Source organism: Mus caroli, chromosome 10 (genome assembly GCF_900094665.2).
Source record: "Mus caroli chromosome 10, CAROLI_EIJ_v1.1, whole genome shotgun sequence".
NCBI classification, from domain to species: Eukaryota; Metazoa; Chordata; class Mammalia; order Rodentia; family Muridae; genus Mus; species Mus caroli.
In genome coordinates, this window is record NC_034579.1 from 65,219,148 (window position 1) to 65,239,283 (window position 20,136).

At 43.4% G+C, this 20,136-nt stretch overlaps 1 protein-coding gene across 3 annotated transcripts in view; it reads right to left on the minus strand.

Moving 5' to 3' along the window:
- Positions 1 to 20,136, minus strand: part of Bicc1 (BicC family RNA binding protein 1) — a 219,437-nt gene that overhangs the window by 173,883 nt on the left and 25,418 nt on the right. The window lies entirely within an intron of this gene.

Below are 20,136 nucleotides of genomic sequence, written 5' to 3' on the forward strand. Positions count from 1 at the left end.
AAAAATTTAAAAAAAAAAAAGTGGCAAGGCCTCTCTGCCTGTCACAAATCAGCCAGCTGAGGTCATGAACAGCAGCCATGAGGGCTATGGGTTTTGACACAATGATCAGAATCAAAAGGTGTACAGAAGACACTGCCCCCCAACTCTATTAACGCAAACACAGGTTAACGGAAAGCCAGTCCTCTAAGTCTCCTATAAACTAAGGAGCATTGGGATTAAATTTGTAGCTAGCTTTATCAGGATAAAGTGAAAGAGAGTACAGAGTGTGTTGGAAGAAAGGATCACGGGGCATGTAGCTCTCACCCATCGTCCCAGCCCTCAGCAGGAGAGGGCAGGACTGTCTCAAGTTCAAGACCAGCCTAGGCTACATAGTGAGTACCAAGTCAACCTAGGCTACAGAGACCCTGTCTTGAAACACTACCAAAAAATATCCAAACTCATAAAAGTTAAATGTACAGAGGTAGTTCAAGCCTTTAATCCCAGCACTCAGGAAGCAAAGGCAAGCTGATCTCTGAGTTCAAGACCAGCCTGGTCTACAGAGTTCCAGGACAGCCAGGGACACACAGAAAAACCCTGTCTCAAAAAAATAAATAAATAAATAAATAAATAAATAAAAATAAAAATAAAAGTAAAAAATAAAAAGAAAGAAAGAAAGAAAGAAAAGAAAGAAAAACAAAGTTACAACCAGAAGAAACTCCTATAAGGATTCAGAAACAAAAATAAAAAGAAAAAAATAAAGAAAAAAACAAGAAATAAACAAGAATTAGGGGGAGGGGCAGACATTGCTGCAAGACTCTGGAACCAAAGGAGTAACGTAAAAATACTCTCCTGAAAAAGGGGAAAATATTGACCTAAAGCAAAGCCACACAAGCTGCTACCTTAGTAACGAGGACGACACACAGGAAACAGATAATTAGGGGACAGAGATTACAAATAAAACAGACCTTTCATAAGAAAAAAATGGCCTTGTCCTCATCCCCCTCTGGGAACCCATCAGCGGGTGACAGAAATTACCCTTCCCCTTAGGACAACCGAGGAGAAGCTCATGGGCCTTTAAGTACAGAGTTGAAAACAGCGCAACGAAATCTCCTTTGAGCACCCCCACACACACACACATTACGAGATAATTAACATTTTAAGTAGGAAACATTCCATGTATATGTGGTAAGAGATAGCTAAAGACAACTTTAAAAAAAAAAAAAAAAGCAAAAATAAGGCTCACTCTAGCTACAAGGACTGCCAGCGCAGAAATCTCTTTTCCACTTGGAAAGAAATACTTGCAATAGCCATCTGGGCTGCTCCCCTTCTCTCTCCCACCATTGCTATTACAGAGGAGATAGAATTTTAAGAGCATATTTTGGATTCAATGAGCACGGTTTCAAATTCGTGTATGTATATTTTAAAAGCTCAGAGCAGCTTTGGCTAGATCGTTGAGCGGGAGTGGAGATCCAGAAAGTATGGAAAGACAGCCAAGAAAACTTTTGGATAAATAACATCTGGCCACGGGGGTTTGTATTCCTTGAGTTTCTCAACTTCCTCTCTGGAGAAACCTAAGTCCCCGCTGGCCTTTCTCTGACTTCCTTTAAAACATTTCTACAAATGGATACCGCTCTATCACTCATTTCTGTATCTGGAGGAATAAATGCAGCAGGAGTTGCTACCAGGAAATGCCATGAAACTGGAACACGTGTGCTGCAACAAGCTTGTGGGCATGCCCCAGTCCCAGTTCCATACCTTTGAAACGTGCAGGGAGGAGGAGCCTCAGCATCAGATGGATATGGGTTTCACCCCAGCTCTGCCACTTAACAGCTTGTGGGCCATAATGTCCTCTTTCCCCTCCTGAGGGATGCTGTTACCAAGGCTGAGGTTCTAGGAAAAGGGACCCACTCCTGCTGGTGACAAGTGTCAGAGAACCAGGTGTGACATGCGATGGTGTGTCATCCAGATGGCAGGTCATAGAAAAGAAGCTCACTCTTTCAAGACTATCTCCTGGTGCCTGTTCTAGCCCAGCCAAGCTACTTATCTGTTCCCCTTCATTTTCTCAGCTGTTGCTCCTTCTGACCAACTGTAGCTTCCTTCCTCTTCCCAAGCCTCCAATCGAACAGCCAAAAAAAAAAAAAAACCCCGTGAAGAAAAAATAAGCTACCCTGCTCTTCCCTTGACTCCAGACACCTGGGGAAACTCGAGTTGTTCATTCTCTCATTCCTTCCAAACAAGTTAAGCAGTGACCTACCTTAGGACAGTGGTTCTCACCCTTCCTAATGCTGTCACCCTTTACTACAGTTCCTCATGTTGTAGTGACCTCCAACCACAAAATTATTTCATGGCAACGTCCTAACTGTAATGTTGCTACTGTTATGAACTGTGACGTGAATGTCTGATAACGCAGGATATCTGATACCCTGTGGGAGTTATGATCCACGGGTTGAGAACCACTGCCTAAGAGGTTTGAAAACAGCCTGCTTCCTTAATCATATACTTTGAATGTGAACGCTTGGATTTTTCTAGCAGTTTCCAGTGCTTAATATTACTTGATATTATTTAAGGACGCAAAGGGAGGGGAGAGGGAGAAGAGAATTATCAACCTAATCTGAGGCTGAAGGAAGGAGACAGGATGTAAAATAGATAGAAAGATAGACAGATAGATAGATAGATAGATAGATAGATAGATAGATAGATAGATAGATAGATAGAATCCCAGCTTTGAATTACACGAGGCACAGTGATAGCAATAAGAGACACTGGCGCTGTTAAGTCTGTACTGAACCACTGCTGCCATGCAAGCTGTGAATTCCCAGCAAGCAACAAGGGATGGGCAAAGCACAGAACTTGAAGACAGGTGCTTGGCTCTTCTGACAATAGCTCCAAACGCTATTGCTCGTGCTCAGGGTAAACCAATAAAAACCCGGGGTCATGATCTGAATGTCTATTGTTTTCCTGATGACTTTCGTTTTTCTCACAGCTCACTGTATCAAATATTGAAAGCTTAGTAGCATGCATGGCCAGCATTAAAGTGTTAAAAACCACAAGCCTACAACTTGTATTCCTGAAATGTTTGGAAGACAGACCTGCCCAGACCTCCACAGAGGACAGACACCAGACTGTGTAGAGAATGAACACAGCCAGTTAGGGCCAGGTGACATCCTGCTAGCCCCATACGCTCTTCTAGGAAGTGAAAGTAATCTGGGTATGGATGAGAAGATAAAAATATTGCCTTTGCATAACAGACTTAAATCATACACCAAAACGATACAGGAAGGTAGTAATCACGACTGCCATGATTTTAAAACCATCTGAAGCTGTAAGTATCTGCAGGTGATTCATCTCCTAACCTGTCTCCCTGAACTCTGCCTGTCAGAGAAGGTAAGCAAAGCTACACAGTGAAAAAGAAGCAAACCAAAAACAAAAATCCGACCTTCAAGACGAGGTACCGAAGTCATGGAAGAACTTCCTTTAACAACGTTCGATGGGAGCCTTCCCGGATCCTAGCTTGCTCAACCGAGTGATGGAGTGGATATTTGAGAATAAGAATCAAATAAGAAAATGGGGGGGGGGGAGGCGGGGGAGTTGGAGAGATGGCTCAGCGGTTGAGAGCACTGACTGCTCTTCCAGAGGTCCTGAGTTCAATTCCCAGCAACCACATGGTGGCTCACAACCATCTGTCATGCGATCCGATGCCCTCTTCTGGTGTCTCTGAAGACAGACAGTGTACTCACATATAGAAACTAAATAAATAATTCTAAAAAAGAAAAAAAGAATGGGGGAGGGGCGGTATCCTTGGATGTCCTTGATAGCCTTGAGTATCTGCAAGTGTAAAGCCATTAGCTCACTTGTCTACAAGGTTTTCAATGGAGAGAGGCAACTCAAATTCATTTACACCATAGACATCCACCTTCTCCCTAACACTCCAGATCTGCCCAGGATTGCGAAAGAATAGCCCAGTATCATTTAATTTGAAAACTGAGGGGGTTCTTAATTACAATAATAATAATAATATAACATACCATTAATATGTAAATATAATATAGTATAAAATAATATATAATATAAAATAATAATAGTGATAATTGTAGAGTGGAGCGCTGGCTCAGTAGTGAAGAGCACTTTCAGGGGTTCTGAGTTCAGTTTCCAAGTACTTACACCGAATGATTCACAACTGCCTATAATTTCAGCTCCAGAGAATCTGACACCCTCTTCTGGACTCCACTGATGCACTCACACACACACACATGAATAATAAAAATAATAAACTTTTTAAACAAAATTATTTTATTTGCATGTAATCATGTTAGACTCACATTGAAGTATATTAATAATGGCATTAAATAAACTTACTGTATCGAGTCTATCATCAACACCAACAGCTATAACTCATAACAGTAAAATCTTGGGGTCCGTTATAGTTTCTTCAATGAAGGGAGGCTCTGGTACCAAAACGTTTTGAGACTTTTGACAAAGGTGGGAGGGGAAGGCTATGTGTCTAAGCATGTCTTATGAAGTTGGTGTCTGTTAATAGACAGGATTCAATGGATACACATAGCTGACAAGAAGGAAGCCTATGGCTGGCTTCTACACTTGTATTTCGCGGCTCAGCCGTATCTGTTCCAAAGAAACAAGATTCAAACTGCTCTCTGGCAGCCATTTGCCCTAGGTTTTCTGGGACAAACTTCACATCCAATCTGTTTCTAATTCTTTCCCCCATCGACCACAAAAATGTTCCCTATATGTCAACATTTTTGTGTCCAAATACGTCTCCCGATCTGAGTAGCACACACAGAAACATCTTAAACCGTCTCCCTGTTGCGGTGCCTGTAATTATTCTCCAAGTGTTTCAGCATGGCTCGTGTGACCGACACACGTGATGGTTAGGGATAATCTTCACCTCTCTCAGGAAAGGCATGTTCTTCAGCTGAGCCTGGCCCTAGAGGGCTCCCTTAGCATTGAGAGCCCTCCACCCTGTTTGCTATGCACAGTTAATAAAAAGTCTGTATTCTTCTTTATCTCGGAAAAACATTGGATGTTTTCTTTTCTTTCCGTTTCATTTTTTCTTTCATTTATTTAAAATTTTTTGGCATTTATATGTGTGTGCATATCACTTGTGCCACAGCATGTGTGTGTGAAGGTCACAGGAGCAAGGTTCTCTTTTTCTCCCACATGGATTGCCAGGGTTTGAACTCGGATCATAAGGCTTGGCTTCAGGTACTTTTAACTACTAAGCCATGTTGCAGGCCCACCATGCAGGTTTCCTTAATCAGCAAGATAGATAAACACATGAAATACTGATAGGAAAATATAGGTTGGTTGCAAAGACTGCCCAGCCGCTCTGCTCGTATTAGATGAGGTCTTTGAACTGAGGAAAGCCATGTCCCCAAGGTCTTTAGAAAGGATCCCCACTTTAGGCTTTTGAGTCTAAAGCAGATTATTCAAGCTGCTTGAATAATCCCTTTCCCCTTTAGATGAACATTTCGTGCCCAGAGCAGTGAGGTGGAGGTCCTTTTCTGGATCATGGAATAGACTGGAAAACGGAATACAGCATGCACGTCTGTCACAAAAGGGGGCCAGAAAAGAAGAGGCCCTTCGGCAAGCCTCAAACAGAAACAGCATCAGGAAGCAGCTCGCCAACACGGGTGCCTACGCCCCTATTTCCTGTCTCACCTAAAGCGAGGGCATCTGTGAGAGCCTGGAAGCCAGGCCCGATATGCATTTGTTTCTGCTTAGGCAGTGTCGATGCTAAATTAGCATTTGGCTTTTGTGAGTCCAGGTTAAAGTGGGTTCAGGTCTGGGGAACACACGGTTTTGGTTTAGATTTCCCATTTGCACATAACTTCCCTAACCTTTAAGTTCCCTCATGATGTTTGTACAAATTAGGCACCAATTCCAAACCCTGGTGACTCAAATATCTCGTGGCTGGAGAGTTAAAGGAAAGGTAAACACATACAAACCAAACAGGCAACAGCTAGTTATAAGAAGGAAAAGCCAACTCCAAGAAAGCGGTGGATTGAGAGTCGGTGGCTGTCTGTTTTACTGTCTATCACCTTAACACCAGGTTCCAGTCCTTGTGGCTGCTCCGGTCCTGGCCTCCAGCCTATCACACTGAAGAGTTCACTACGAGGGCTGGCCAGCCTGGAGAAGCCAAACCCAAGAAGAGAACAGCTAGAGCGCAGAAACACATGCAGGCCTCATGCAACTTGTGTGCACGTCACTGCTTCGAAGCAAGACAGAAGATAACATTAGCCAAAGATAATTTCTCCTACCCCTGGCATCAGAACGGGACACCACGTGTGTTGTTTTTAAAACAAATTCACTGGCAAACGTGCTTGTAGCTCTCCTGAGTAAAAAAAAAAAAAAAAAAAAAACTAAGGAATACCTGCCTCGCCCCTGCTTCCTGCTAGGCGGCCATGTTTGCCTGTTTACAGCTCTCTGTGCTTCACTGGGCAAGCATCTTAGGTTACAATTCCCAAAGCTATAGTTTTGAAGAGTACTCATAAAAATAAGTATTTCCCCCTCAAACATTCCTGACATTCCATCCCCGTTCCAGCTTGGAGCGTTTGAAGTGTTTCAGTATTAGGACTGGGATACGAGTTCCCGTTGGTGAAGGGGGATTACAGAAAGAGGAAAACACAACCCTGTGCAGTGAGTTACTGACATTCTAGACTGAGGGACTTCCAGGAAACTGTACAGACAATGTTGAGTCACGCCATCTGTAAGCGACTGTTACTGGATGTATGAACTGTATTCTGCATGTGTGACTCAACTTGAAATTTGAAATGCGCACACACACACTGCTTATGAGACAATGTTTTAAAACTTCTGATGGAGGCCAAAGGAAAGGCTATGTATATGAGAATGTATTAATAAGTTGGTGTTCGTTAGTAGACAGGGCTTAATACATATACATATACATACGTATCTGATGGGGGAAAAGCATAAGGCCGGGTTCTGAGTTTGTATCTCGCATCATCATGTATTTTTAATGAACATACAATCTGCAGGTCTGCTGGAGTTTTGCTAGGCTCACTCACAGTGGTTTCCTAAGCTGAACTATTTGGAGTAAGGAAAAACAAAACTAAACAAAACAAAACCAAACAACACAACAGAGCCCAAACCGAGTACTCTTACGCATAACTAACGGAAAAGTGGAACATCTTGATTGGCACCTAGCCGACGTCTGCCCTGAGAATGCAGAAGGTAGTGGAGCTAGGGTGGGTGGGGCAGCCTCAATACTCTCCACTTCCAATCCGAGGCGAAGGCTCCAGCAGCCTGCGGCTGTGGGGAGACCTCTTCCATTCTCAGAGAGCCTGACATTTGTCTGTTATTTGTACAAACGGGATGGTTTACTCGTGGTTCTTAGTTCCCCTCTTCTGATAATCCTTCCTGGAGAGAAGGTGGGGGCCGGCGACAGAGGCATGAGCAAAGGAAAGAGAGTGCGAAGTCCAAGACAAACAGCTAACACAAAACAGCTAACATGCACAGCGACTCTTCCCCAGGACAGCTCTCAAGTAGGCAGCTGCACACATGCCTCTCCTCCATGATTCTCTGGCTTTCCCTCCATCGCTGCCAGGAGAGTCTTCAACTTCATCTTGAAGGTGAAGCAACAACACATTGGAATGTTAAAAATAATGCTCCATTATACAGTTATCTTTAGAGCGCTGTGGAACAGATCTGAAACAGACTTCAGTGAGGCACTCTAGTGTGACCTCTGCCCTGGAAGCAGTAACTCCAGGGGCTGCCCTGAGAGTTCTAGCAATAGTCAAGGGACTCCCTGAGGACAGCAAGGGACAGGATGACAAGACCGGGGACCTTATTCCAGACTGTGCTCAACGCTTGTCTGTCTTCCCATCATCCTTCGAGAAGCTCACCCAGCCTGACATTGCTGATCACACAGAGAAGGGAGCCAGGGAGAGCCAGGAAAACATTGATCAAAGCAAGACAGCAAGCAAAGTCTGTAAACTTTCTACTCCAGGAGGGGCAAACTTTTCTCCAGCTTCTGCTCTGCTCTAAAAACACACACACAGAAGTACACAGACATATGCACAGATATACACACATGCTTAGACACACAGACACATATACACACATGTACACATATAGAACTTATTCACAAACATACATACACACTTATAGAGGCTACACACAAACATAAGTATACACATGTATATGCAAACATATGAATAAACATATTCATATGCAAACACCTGCATATATATGCATGCATATACACACAAATACATATATGTGCAGATATTCATATATACATAATATACATGCACACATGTAAACACATACAAACTCACATGCATATACACATAGACAGATATATATATACATACATATAAACACAAATGCACACATACACACTACCATAGACACATTCATATTCATACACAAATACAAACACACATATATTCACACACATACATTTACACATATGCATATATACACATAAACACAAATACATCTATAGGCACACACACATATATACATGCCTACATACACAGACACACACCAGCATCTAGTCCACATAAACTCTGAGTGCCCTATAAGCACAGTCCTTTCCACTTCTGCACTGAGGGCCTCTCTGCCTGGTGGTCAGGAAGTTGGCATGGGAAGGTATAGCCACCTCCTCTGGGCTTGCCTTTCACTCTCCAGGCTGGCCAAGGGGTACTCTGGACACAAAGAACTTCACAATGGTATGAGAAGTAACTGTCAACCAAAAGTATTTAAATCCCAATTTCAAGTGGCTGGCAGCTAACTGTCTAGAATCTTACCTGGCTATGCCATTGATCACATTTGACCGTGAAGTCAAAAGACACAGCAAGTGAGCACTAATACAAGAGCCACATAAACAAGTCAGATACATACATGTGTACACACATATATGCTCACATATGCACTCATATGCAGACACACATGTGGACACCTATGTACACTCTCATGCACATATACAAACACACACACACACAGAGTTTCCAAAAGATTACAAATCACTGTCATTTTCCCATGTAATTCTTAAAGAGTGAATTGTTTCACAGAGATGAAATAATCTTTAGGGCTAATATAGAAAGTTGATTATTGAGATACATATAGATACATACATATCCAAACCTTAACTTTGGAGACTGGGCTCTCATAAAAACTGTACCCTTACACCCTTGGCCGAAATGATAAAATTTAAGGTCAGAAAGCACAAAAAGTCTCCTGTGAGCCAGGTGTTTCAGTGGAGGGGAGAAATCCCAGAAAACAAAAGTCCTCTCAAGGTGTCAGAATAGCTTCCTCTGTCCTCCATAAGGCCTGGGAGGTGACACAGTCGCGCACACACAACTCTGAAGTTGGAGGCCTGTGGGGTATATGCAGCAGCTGCCATTTTCCCAGAGCTCTCCACCATCCCGATAGTATTCTGTTCTTCTCGTGCATCTTCATACTTCTCAACTTCAGCTGTGCTTTGTGTCAAGGATTCCTTCGCCAGCCTTCCAGTGACTCACTCGTGTCTAGTTAGCTGTGGATCTCAATACCAGGCAAGTGAGATGCTCTTGCTGTGCTAAGAAAAGCATACACACATAGGTTCCAAGTAAGAGCCTCAAAAGTCAAGTAACAGAAAAGGTCCAATGTCAATAAGATGCCCTCTTCTGGACTCCAAGGGTACCTCGGCTGACAGGGCAAGAAAAGTGGAATTGGGTCAAACTGCCTTAATAACCCTGGGTTATTATCACACTCCACACGGGTCAGAGACACCTTTGGCAATGGATGACAGTTAATGCAGAGACTTGCAACTGGCCAGAGTGCTAAGAAAAAAATGATTGTTCACTGCTCAGCTCTTAACCAGGACATCTATACCATCCCCTCCCAAGGAATCAACAGATACAAATATGTACCCGGTATCTAATAGTTTATGCAAATCACAGAAACAATGTATACATAGTCACCTGATAGCATAGGGTCTAGGAGAACATTTGCCAGCAGGCCCTGGAACTGGTAACTATTATTGCCAAGACAGCATGGAAGAGGACACAGGGAAGCTCAGCCGAGGTGTGCTCAGCCCCCTCAAAGATCAGAATAAACTCAGCACCTCAGATTTAACTTGTGGTAATGTTATTCAGAGGTAGACAGCCCTCCAGCCCCCCGTTTGTGGAGGAGTACTAAATAGATGTGTTATTTGCACATTTATTTTACCTCTGGCTTTATCAGGAAACTTGAAATTTGCACCAGAATCTTACCCTGGCCTGCCCTAACTGACAACTAACTCTTCTTTTAAAGTAGCATCTCCCGTTTCTTTCATAGACTGCCCAAAGCTTACACAGACCTCTCAGGAGTTTCCAAATGTTAACCAGTGTCACAGCCTGAAACAGAGACCAATGCGGTGGAGCAAAAGGTCCCAGCTACAGCGTTCTTGCCTTTGCATGTCTGGCACCTTTCCTGGGGCAGGCACTGTGTGGCAAACGGAACACGGGATCCAGCTGTGATGAATCCAGCTGCCATGAACAGCTCACCCCTGCCACACAAGCCTGCCTGCCTTCCCAAATCCTCAAGTGACCAGCCACCCAGAACCGAGGAGTCTAGCCAGTTTAACTGACAGCTCCCCTGAGCACAAGAAGAAATGAGCTCTCCTCCTTATCAAGGTTCCAAAACCCTGTGACCCTTACACGGAGATAATTAGAGATGAAGCCCGTCTTATCTGCACCATTGCGGGGCACAGACCTGATGTACATACCTGATGACTGACACAGGCTGCCTTAAAAGCCACAGGTAAAGTACACGGGCCAATAAAATCCTAAATGCAGACTGTGCCCCTCATCAACTATCCTGTAGAGAATATTCTCAGTAGGTCAGAAAGCAAACAGGAGAGACTCAGGAGTGTTGGGACTTTGTGTATAATAAAGGTTTCTCAGGGGACAGGGAGCACAGAGGCTGAAGAGATTGCTCAGTAGTTAAGAGAACGCACTGTTCTTCCAGAGCCTGAGTTCTCAGCACTCATAGTCAACCACCAGTAATTCCACTTCCAGGGCATCCAACGCCCTCTTCTGGTGTCCACTGGCACTGCATTTAACAATAATAATTAAAGATGATGAGATCATAAATTTGAAAGGGAGTCAGGGGAGATGAAAGAGAGCTGGAACGGAGAAAGACAGGGAGGAAATTATATAAATCCATTACTCACATATAAACGTATCAAAGAAATGTTTAAGGTTTAAAAAGTTCAAATCAGTAAGTACTAAACTAACAGATTAGTTCTTAAAGAAAAAAAGTCTATCATTTCATAGGCTTTTTCTCAAATTGCTACTTTACTAAAATCATAGAAAGTGGTTTTGGCCTCCTTATTATAAAGCACTGACTGACTCTGAAAGAATATTGGCAAGCTGGTGCTCCCAGCGACGAAGGTACAGTAGCCTTCACGATGACAGACTGCCCATGGGGAAGGCGGGAAGCCCTACTGTTATGGTCTGCCTGGGACTCACTGACTTGCAACGGAAGGCTCACTGTGGCCCTACTAAGTGTTCATCTATGCTATGGGGACCCTGCCTTAGCTTGGTGGATGACACACACGAACCACTACAATTCTACACAGCCATGCTCAGCCACACTGGTCCAGACGCGGCTGGGCCCTGTGGTCTCGCTAAAGAGGCCAGGACCATTTTCTCTGTTTATGGACTTGATTTCCAGCCATAGCAAATAAACAGTGGCTGAGAGGGGAGGTTTTGTAAAGACAGCTTTAATACAGTCCACAAAAGAAGGGAAAGAGCTAAGATGGTTTCCCCTCCCCACGCCTTGATCACACACAGAGCAAAATAATACAAGGCCGCTTTTTTTTTTTTCTTTTAACTCAAAAATCAACAGTCACAGGTAATAAAATGTGAAAGAGAATTCTAAAAGCAATCAGACCCCAGCCTCAGGGTACTAAATTTGAAATCCATTTCTCGGGACAAACACTAGGAAAATTCTCAGGATGTTTTTTCAATAAGTTTCAACAGCCAGTTTGCAGCATTAAAACTTTTTATCACTTATGAAATATGCAATCCCAAGAAAATTATTTGTTTGCCGTTGCCAAAGATAGCAGAGGCGGCTTTAAAGTTGTTGGCTTCTGAATATTAAATCCTGTGCATCCCACAAGATAGATACACACAACCTGTTGCGTAGGCTTTCAGAAACATAGACATAAGTACATGAAGATATTATATCTCAGTCTTAAACAGAACAGTGGGGAACCTGAGTTTGTTGTATTAACAAGGCACATTATCAAGCTCACAACAGGGACATCACTCAGTCTACTGCTTGAAGGGATTGTTGTTGTTGTTGTTGTTTTGGTTTCTTTGTTTGGGTTTGTTTGGGTTTTTTGGTTGTTTTGTTTTTTCAAAACAGGGTTTTCTCTGTTTAGCCCTGGATATCTTGGAAATGGCTCTGCAGACCAGGATCTCAGCAATCCCCCTGCCTCTGCCTTCCAAGCACTGGGACTAAAGGTGTGCCCCACCACCATCCAGCTCTTGAATGGGTTTCCTGTTTTACCTTGTATTTTTTTTTATACTGGGGGACCAAACATGTTCACTGGGCATGCTAGGCAAACACTGAGCTGCATCCCCAAACTTAAAACACTTTTATCATTCCAAAATTCACTTGCTGATACCTAAGCTCCACGGAGATGTTAGTAAGAGGTGGAGCTTTGAAGAAGTTATGAAACGGGACCACCGCCTTCTGAACTGGGTTCACATCCTCATCCAAAGAGGCCCAAGAGCTGCCTTGCCTCATCCATCACGGAAGGACAACGTTAGTAGAGGCCCTCCACCAGACACCTGCCCTGCAGCAGCCTGAGCTGCACCTCCAGACCCTAATGCTGGGGTTCCCAACCTGTGGGTTGTGACCTCTCTGGGGTTAGCACATCAGACATTTACATTATGATTCATAACAGCAGCAAAACTACAGTTATGAAGTAGCAATAAAAATAATTTAATGGTTGGGAGTCACTACACCATAAGGCACTGTATTAAAGGGTCGCGGCATTAGGAGGGTTGAGAACCACTGCACAATAGGGAGAAACAGATTCCTCCTGCTCTGGAGGTTTCGTTACAGCAGCCCCAACAGATGAAGATGCTAGCAATGTTACGGGGGGGGGGGGGACTAAGATCTCCAAGACAACAGGCAGGAAGAAGCAGATTATACTTAATTTCACATCTGAGCATCTTAAAAAACAGACACTACATCTTGAATGCTTTACATATCAAAGCAGTAAGAGCAGAGACAGGTAACAAGCTGGGAGACACACGTCACCCAGTTCAGATCTCGGTACAAGCTTCAGGTGACTGCAAAAAGAGCCAGCCTTACACCTGGAATAGGAACCCTTCTCTAACAGACTCCGTGTGTTGGATGCCTGGTCTCCAGCAGGTGGAACTATTCTGAGACTTCTGGAAATGTTAGGAATTGGGGCTTAACTGAGGAAGTAGGTCAGTAGGGCACATCTCTGAATGGGCACACCTGGTCCCCGTCCCTTCTTCTCCCTCTCCGTCCTGTCCTCCCTGAGATGAGCCTTCTCCCACACTGCTAAGCTCTAGCTAGCTGACATCATGGGCCCAGAATCAGCGACACCAAGGATGGTGGACTGAAGCTTCTCAAACTATAAATCAAAATAAATCTTCCTCCTTTATTCCTTCTCTCTGGACACAAGAAGAATGAAGTGACCGACACTTCAGTAATACTCCAAAGAAAGAAGTCATTCCAAGAGAAGTAGTCCGTTGCCTGCGACAGCCTTCTCTGTCCTGTACATTGAGGAATTGAAGACTGTTTTGGTGTTTTGCTTGTTCAGTTGGTTGGTTGAGATTTTTGTTTTGGTTTTTGTTTCTTTGTTTTTGTTTTCCTTTTTTCTTTTCTGTAATATCTTCAGGCACACTCTTTGATTTGGCAGCAAATAATATTGACATAATATATCGATGTAGTTTTAAGACATTAAAAAATCTTAAGCAAGAAGGAAAGTGATTTAATACAAAATTCCCAAGGTGCCTGTCTGCCTTAATTATCTGTCATATTCCTTCTCGGTTTGCAGTTATGGTGGTCTTGGGGGCAGAGTAGCACACGTGTGGATGTCTGAGGACAACTTCTAAGAACTGGTCCTCTCCTTCCACACGTGGAACTGGGGATTGAACTCAAGCATCTTTACCCAGAGTCACCCCACCAGCCCCGCCTTCTTACCCTAAAGGGGGAAATTCATCACTAGAGAGGTTAAGATTCTGCCGTCTGTGTCTCAGTGTCTTGTAACATTTCTTGGTCAAAGTTCACTTCCCTACCCTTCCATTAGCCAGGTGGCGACATTATACTGGGTGGCTTGATGAACCATCAAATCTTTCCATCTAATTGAGCACGCATTTTCCTTTGCACAAAATGCTTCACTGCACGACTAAAATGACCTGCTGTGTTTGTTTTTATATCTAGCAATGGGATTTCAGATTTTCTGAAATACTGCAAGAAAAAAAAAAAAAAAAGGATCATTTTCTGATTGCCCATCCCCCACCCATCCCACCGAGACATCAGACACAGGCAAGGCTCCATTCAGCCAGAAGAGACGGGAATGCTGAACACCACCTAGGAGGTATAACTTTAACCGTCGTCTCAAGTTAATAATTTGTCACGAAATTAACCATTGTCCAACTCTAAATAGCAGTTCCAAAGTCTTACGAACAGGCTTGATCACCTTATAATGTAGGAATTACCTAAATAAACATTTTTTTAAAGCATAAAATTTAATATTCCTTCTTCCGGTGTGACAGGACTTGAGGGACTGGTTCCACCTCATTGAGAAAGGGGTCCTCTCCACAAAAGTGATTCCTTCTGGTAATAATGCATGGGGTTACACATTCTTGCTTGCCTCCAACAGAGCTGAAGGCTTTGAAGTCGCTCTGCTCGACAGTTTCTCCCATTTCCAATAATGATTAAAACCCATTCGGCCACTGTCTGAGTTCCAGAGATTCCAGGCCAACACTTGGTTTCACATGAGAGACTGCAGTGGCCCAAATGGGTCACTCACTGGAACTCCCCTGACATAAAGCTGCCAATCAACCTGGTGAGTTGAGCTGAGAGCTCTGATCCCCGAGAATTAACAGAAGATCACATTAAGCAGACCCCAGCTTCTCTTGATTTGATCTCGATCATAAGAAGAGAAACTGCCTGATGTTTGAAGACTCCCGCTGGAATGAGAAGTAACTGTATTTTTATCGAGCTGTGTGGTCAATGATTTGAGGGAGTAACAATGAATCCAGTTAGCTCTACAGACAATAGACCACACCTGGAGTGTGCTACTTAACCTCCTAGGTCAACTGTTAGAAACAAGACCAACAAGCCTCACCTCTCTTGAGTCCTTCAACAGAATCAAGATCCACCAGGGTGTCACAAGAACAGAATCGAGTCTCAGAAGTCTCTACGGAAACGTAATTAAAATTTTGGGAGACTAAAACTGGGAGTAAAGGAATCAAAGAGATGGCTCAGTGGTTAAGAGCTTTGCAAAAGACCAGAGTCTTGTTTCCAGCACCCACACTGGGCAGCTTACCTCTGATTCCAGTTCCAAGAGGGATCCGACTCTCTCTTCTAGTCTCTGAAAGCACAGTATCCCATGCACATATGCACATACAGGAATATACACACAATTAAAAAGAACATACTACAGGTTTTTTATTAACGCTAGAAATGCACTTTTATTTCCAAATGATTATTCTAAATAGAAACAATCCCAGCTAAAGTAATTACTTTTCCATCCCTACTATGTGAATTACTTCTTACTAAGCACTTTTATTTTTGAGGGGATTTGTTTTTAACTCCCACATCAGGACAACCTTTCAAGTTGAAAATAATGAGTTCAGCATTCACACATTTATTTACGTTCTTAATCAAGCACAAAGCCAAAAGAGAAACACATATGTTAGGTGTCACCTGCTGACTTAAGTAGTAAAATGTTAATTAATATTTATGATAGAAAAAGACACATATGTAAAAGAATTTGCAGCAGAATTGGGCAATTGAAACAAAGCCTGCTGAAATGTCATGTATTCTCTTGGGAAATACCAGAGCTACCAACCTCCCCTTGGCCTCTCCTTTGTTCCTTACCAGTTGCTACTTGGCAATTCTTCACTTCTGCTTTTCCTAGTTCTTCTGAGCAGATAGCCATTTAATGGCATGCCTGGGTTTTCAGATAACCACAATAGGACAGTCTACACTGCTTGGTCTACTATACTAAAGTAGAACCTCTCCGTTTAAAAAAGGAAAAAGAAACTCCCATTTTTTTCTCCTCTTAGTTTTAACTATTCAGATACAAGGGTGCATCAGATATTAACTTTTAACAAAAACAAGCTTTAAAAGGATTTCTTTAGAGCTTTATCTGTGGTTTTGTTACAAAGTAGTCCTTGGCCATTCAGGGATTCTTATAATGTGAGTATAAATCATATTTTTGGCTCTATGTTTGACAGTATGATTTCTTGATGTTTTAGAAATTCTACTGTCAGTCCTTTAAAGTCAAAACTAAAGAGAACCAATAATTCAAGAGACCCAATAATTACAGCCAAACTTAATATTCTATATATGGAATTACATTAACAGGGACAAAAGTGCCTTCTTCTACTGTAAGGTCTTAACTTGGGTTAACACTCCCAAGAAGACTACAGTGTCACTTACACATTTGTTGAAAAAGCACTAACAAAGTATGGATACACCAGCCAGGCAGAGTTAATTTAATTGGAGAAGACAATTGAATTTCCCAACCCAGTGGGTAAACAGATAGATGTAGAATAATGTAACAAAAGGGACCTGAATATAGGACAATCTTTTTTTATATTTTATTGATTCTTTGTGAATTTCACATCATGCACCCAATTCCACTCATTTCCCAGTCCTTCCATATCGTCCCTCCATCTTTGTACCTCCCCCAAAACAAAATAAAATCATTATACTATATATATAATGATATATATATATATATATATATATATATCGAGCTGTATCACAGTGTGTCATCATTGGTCTGGTTCGAGGCCTCTGGCTTCTGCTACACCATCAATACTAAACCCTCACCATCAATGCTGGCCTCCTCTCTGACATCCTGCTGCTACCCTGAGTCACTGAGATCCTGCAGCTTTGGTTCTGCAGGACCAGTGCTCCAGCAGCTCATAGGTGGAGAATAGGCCAACCCAAAGCCCTAGATCTGGGCCTGGGTGGTAGCTGAGTTGGTCAGCCAATCAGCACTCCCAAACCCTCTATCTGAGCTGCCTAGGCAAGGTGAGAGGGCGTGTCTCATCTGGGGAGGGGCGGAGCCAGCTGCTGGTGACCTCTCCACTGGCTGGTGCTATCTTGCTGTAGCTGGTGAGGGGCGAGGCCACCTCAGTGAAGCCCTTGAACATCACCATGATGTAAGGTGGCAGCCAAGCCTCTCACATCAGGCTGTTCCTCATAGTTCCGCCTCTCCATCTTCCCATATCTCCACCACACACTTGCTCAGCATAGAGGCCCGTGGCCTCAAGCTGTCTTCTCCCAGGCCCACCGAAGGTAGGACATATTTAATAATAGCAAAAAGTACGGACAACTGACTCCACATGATTCTGAGTCTATATTCTATCTACTAACACCAGCCGGTTATCACACATACGGGAATGGGGTCCAATGAGAACGTCAGGAAGATCTTCCCGTCACTGTGACAGGAAAGGAGGAAGGGAAAGAAAGGACCATTGCATCCCAGGCACCATGCGTATACCCATCACTACATAAGCTTTCTGACCAGAACATGGTGCGGATATCCTGTCTGATATCGACAGTGGAGGCTTTTTTGCGACAAATTGAAACCAACATGGTGACATCCTTTGACACAAATCGTTATATCCCAGCTCTTTGTCCTTGGTTACCTGCTGTTTGATTCTCTCCCGGGTTATCCTCAAGGTTCACGTGCTCATGACCCATCCTCCAGCCTAAAGGCAACCCTCTCTCCTTTCTCCTCCTTCCTGGTCTCTCCTGAGAGCCCTTACTCGATCCTCAAGTCTTGCCTTTCCCTCTCTCCTGTCACAGGCTCCAGCCTCTTATTAACCAACTCACTTGAAATTGGGGAGCAAGGTTTACATAATGAAGGCTGGTGTACATGGGAACTGTCTTGGGGCAAGCAGATCTTGGGGGTACAGAATTTAGAATTTGAACACGTAGCAGAACCAACCAAACCCCCCCACACACACTTGTTCACATGAGACACATGTTCTGTAAAGAGAAAATCCTGGTTTACACCCTTAACAAGCCTAAAGCCAGAAGGTAAAGAGAAAAAATTTAGGAAAACGGGAGCAGTAGCCACTCCCTTGATGATGTCATAATCGCGCGCACCTCAGCTCTCAACACACACTCACTCCCTAAGCCAGTCACAGATACCCAGACCTTCCTCAGCCTCTGAAGTTACCCACTCCAGCCCCGCCCCAGAAGCTGCTCGAAGAGTTTTGCTGCTCAACCTACCTTAACTTCTGACTCAGATAGAGTAACTTGACAGCTAAAAAGAGAATTTGACTTTCTTTGACTTTTCAGAAAGTAAGCCCCCTTCCCTTCCCTTTATCCCTTCCTGCCTCCCTCCCACCATCCTTCCCCTTCTCCCTCTGTCCCTTCCTTCTCATCCCATGTCCCTCCTCCCAGAACCCACTAAGATAGCCAGCTTCCTGCCCTGCTGTTTTCTCCCACTGGGTCCAATAAAATTGTCCTTGAGTTCCCTGTGAGGCAATTTTTTAAGTTCTTTTATCTATGAAATCAAGAACCTGAAGAAAGGTCTGTGTATCCCTTCGCAATACCACCCACATACGAAAATGAGCTGAGTTCTAGAGAAATGATAACTTTCCTAAGGCCACATGGGAAGGGAGTTTCAGAAATAAGAGATTAATGAATTTCTTGATCTCTGGCCAAAAATAAGGGCAATGTTTAATTGTACTTTGAAAATATCAGCTCTCTGCACAATTATTAAGCTCCTAATGTCACAGAAAGACAAAGTGTGCATTATCTCAGTTATGCAATCTAAAAGTGCCACGTTCGTGAAAGGGACTGACTGGGTTGGGGAAGCTAGTGAGAATTAGCAAGAAATTGGTCAAAGGAGCCGAAATTTGAGTTAGGAAAAACAAACTGAAAACATTTACTGTGCACAGTGTGAACTATAAGTAACAGGAATGCAGTATCAGGGCCAGCAAGAGGGCTCAGCACATACAGACGCTTGCAACACAGCCTGGGTGAGCGGGGTTCAATCTCCAGGACCCCTGTGAAGGTGGAAGAAGAAAACAGACACCATAAAGCTGTCCTCTGACCTCCACATGTGTGAAAAGGGGTATATGTGCACACACATCACCCATTCTGTTACTCAGATGAGAGTAGGGTGGAGAAAAATTATATAAATTCATGTAAGATGCAAATAATTGGTTCTTGGATACACAGAGCTAAGGAAAAAGAGCCAGTCTAAAAGGCTACATACTACACAATTATTTTATTGATGTGCTGTGCACTTCTGTCAAAAGCCAGGGAGCACAGGGCAGACCTTACTGTCTGCATGATATGAGAGAGATCATACCTGGGAAAGAGCTATAATGACAGAAATGGATCAATGTGAAAGTCAAGGGAGGCAGAGGTGCTGACCTATGTGTCACCAGATGCCAGTAAGATGTGTAGCTTGAGGCAAAGAAACTGTGCACTGGGCTCTGCTGATGTCAGTCTTTCATAGGCTATCGGCCAAGAAGTCAAAGACAGGTCTACACTGTATCCTAAGTCAAACAATAAATGAACACCGATCACAGGAATCCCTGTTAGCAGCCAGGGAGAATGCTCAAGTGACCTCTACTGTGAAGATTAGAGATGGTGCCTCACTATAAGTCCTGTCTGGCTTACAATAGCTACAGATGGATACTATCACAACTGCTTACAGAACCATTTATAGACATGTATTATACAAACTATGCGCTGCTGGGTCAGCTGGAAGGACCTAAAGGAACAAATCCCAATAGGGATGAGAGCACCAGATCTTAGCTCTAACGCCATTTTCTCATCAAGGCACTATGACTCCTTTGAGCAATGGAACCTGGACAATCGTCTGACACAAAATAAGAACCATGTTCAAAAGTAATCAAAAGGGAATGCAAGGGGCGAAGAGGGTAAACCAGAGGGGCCATG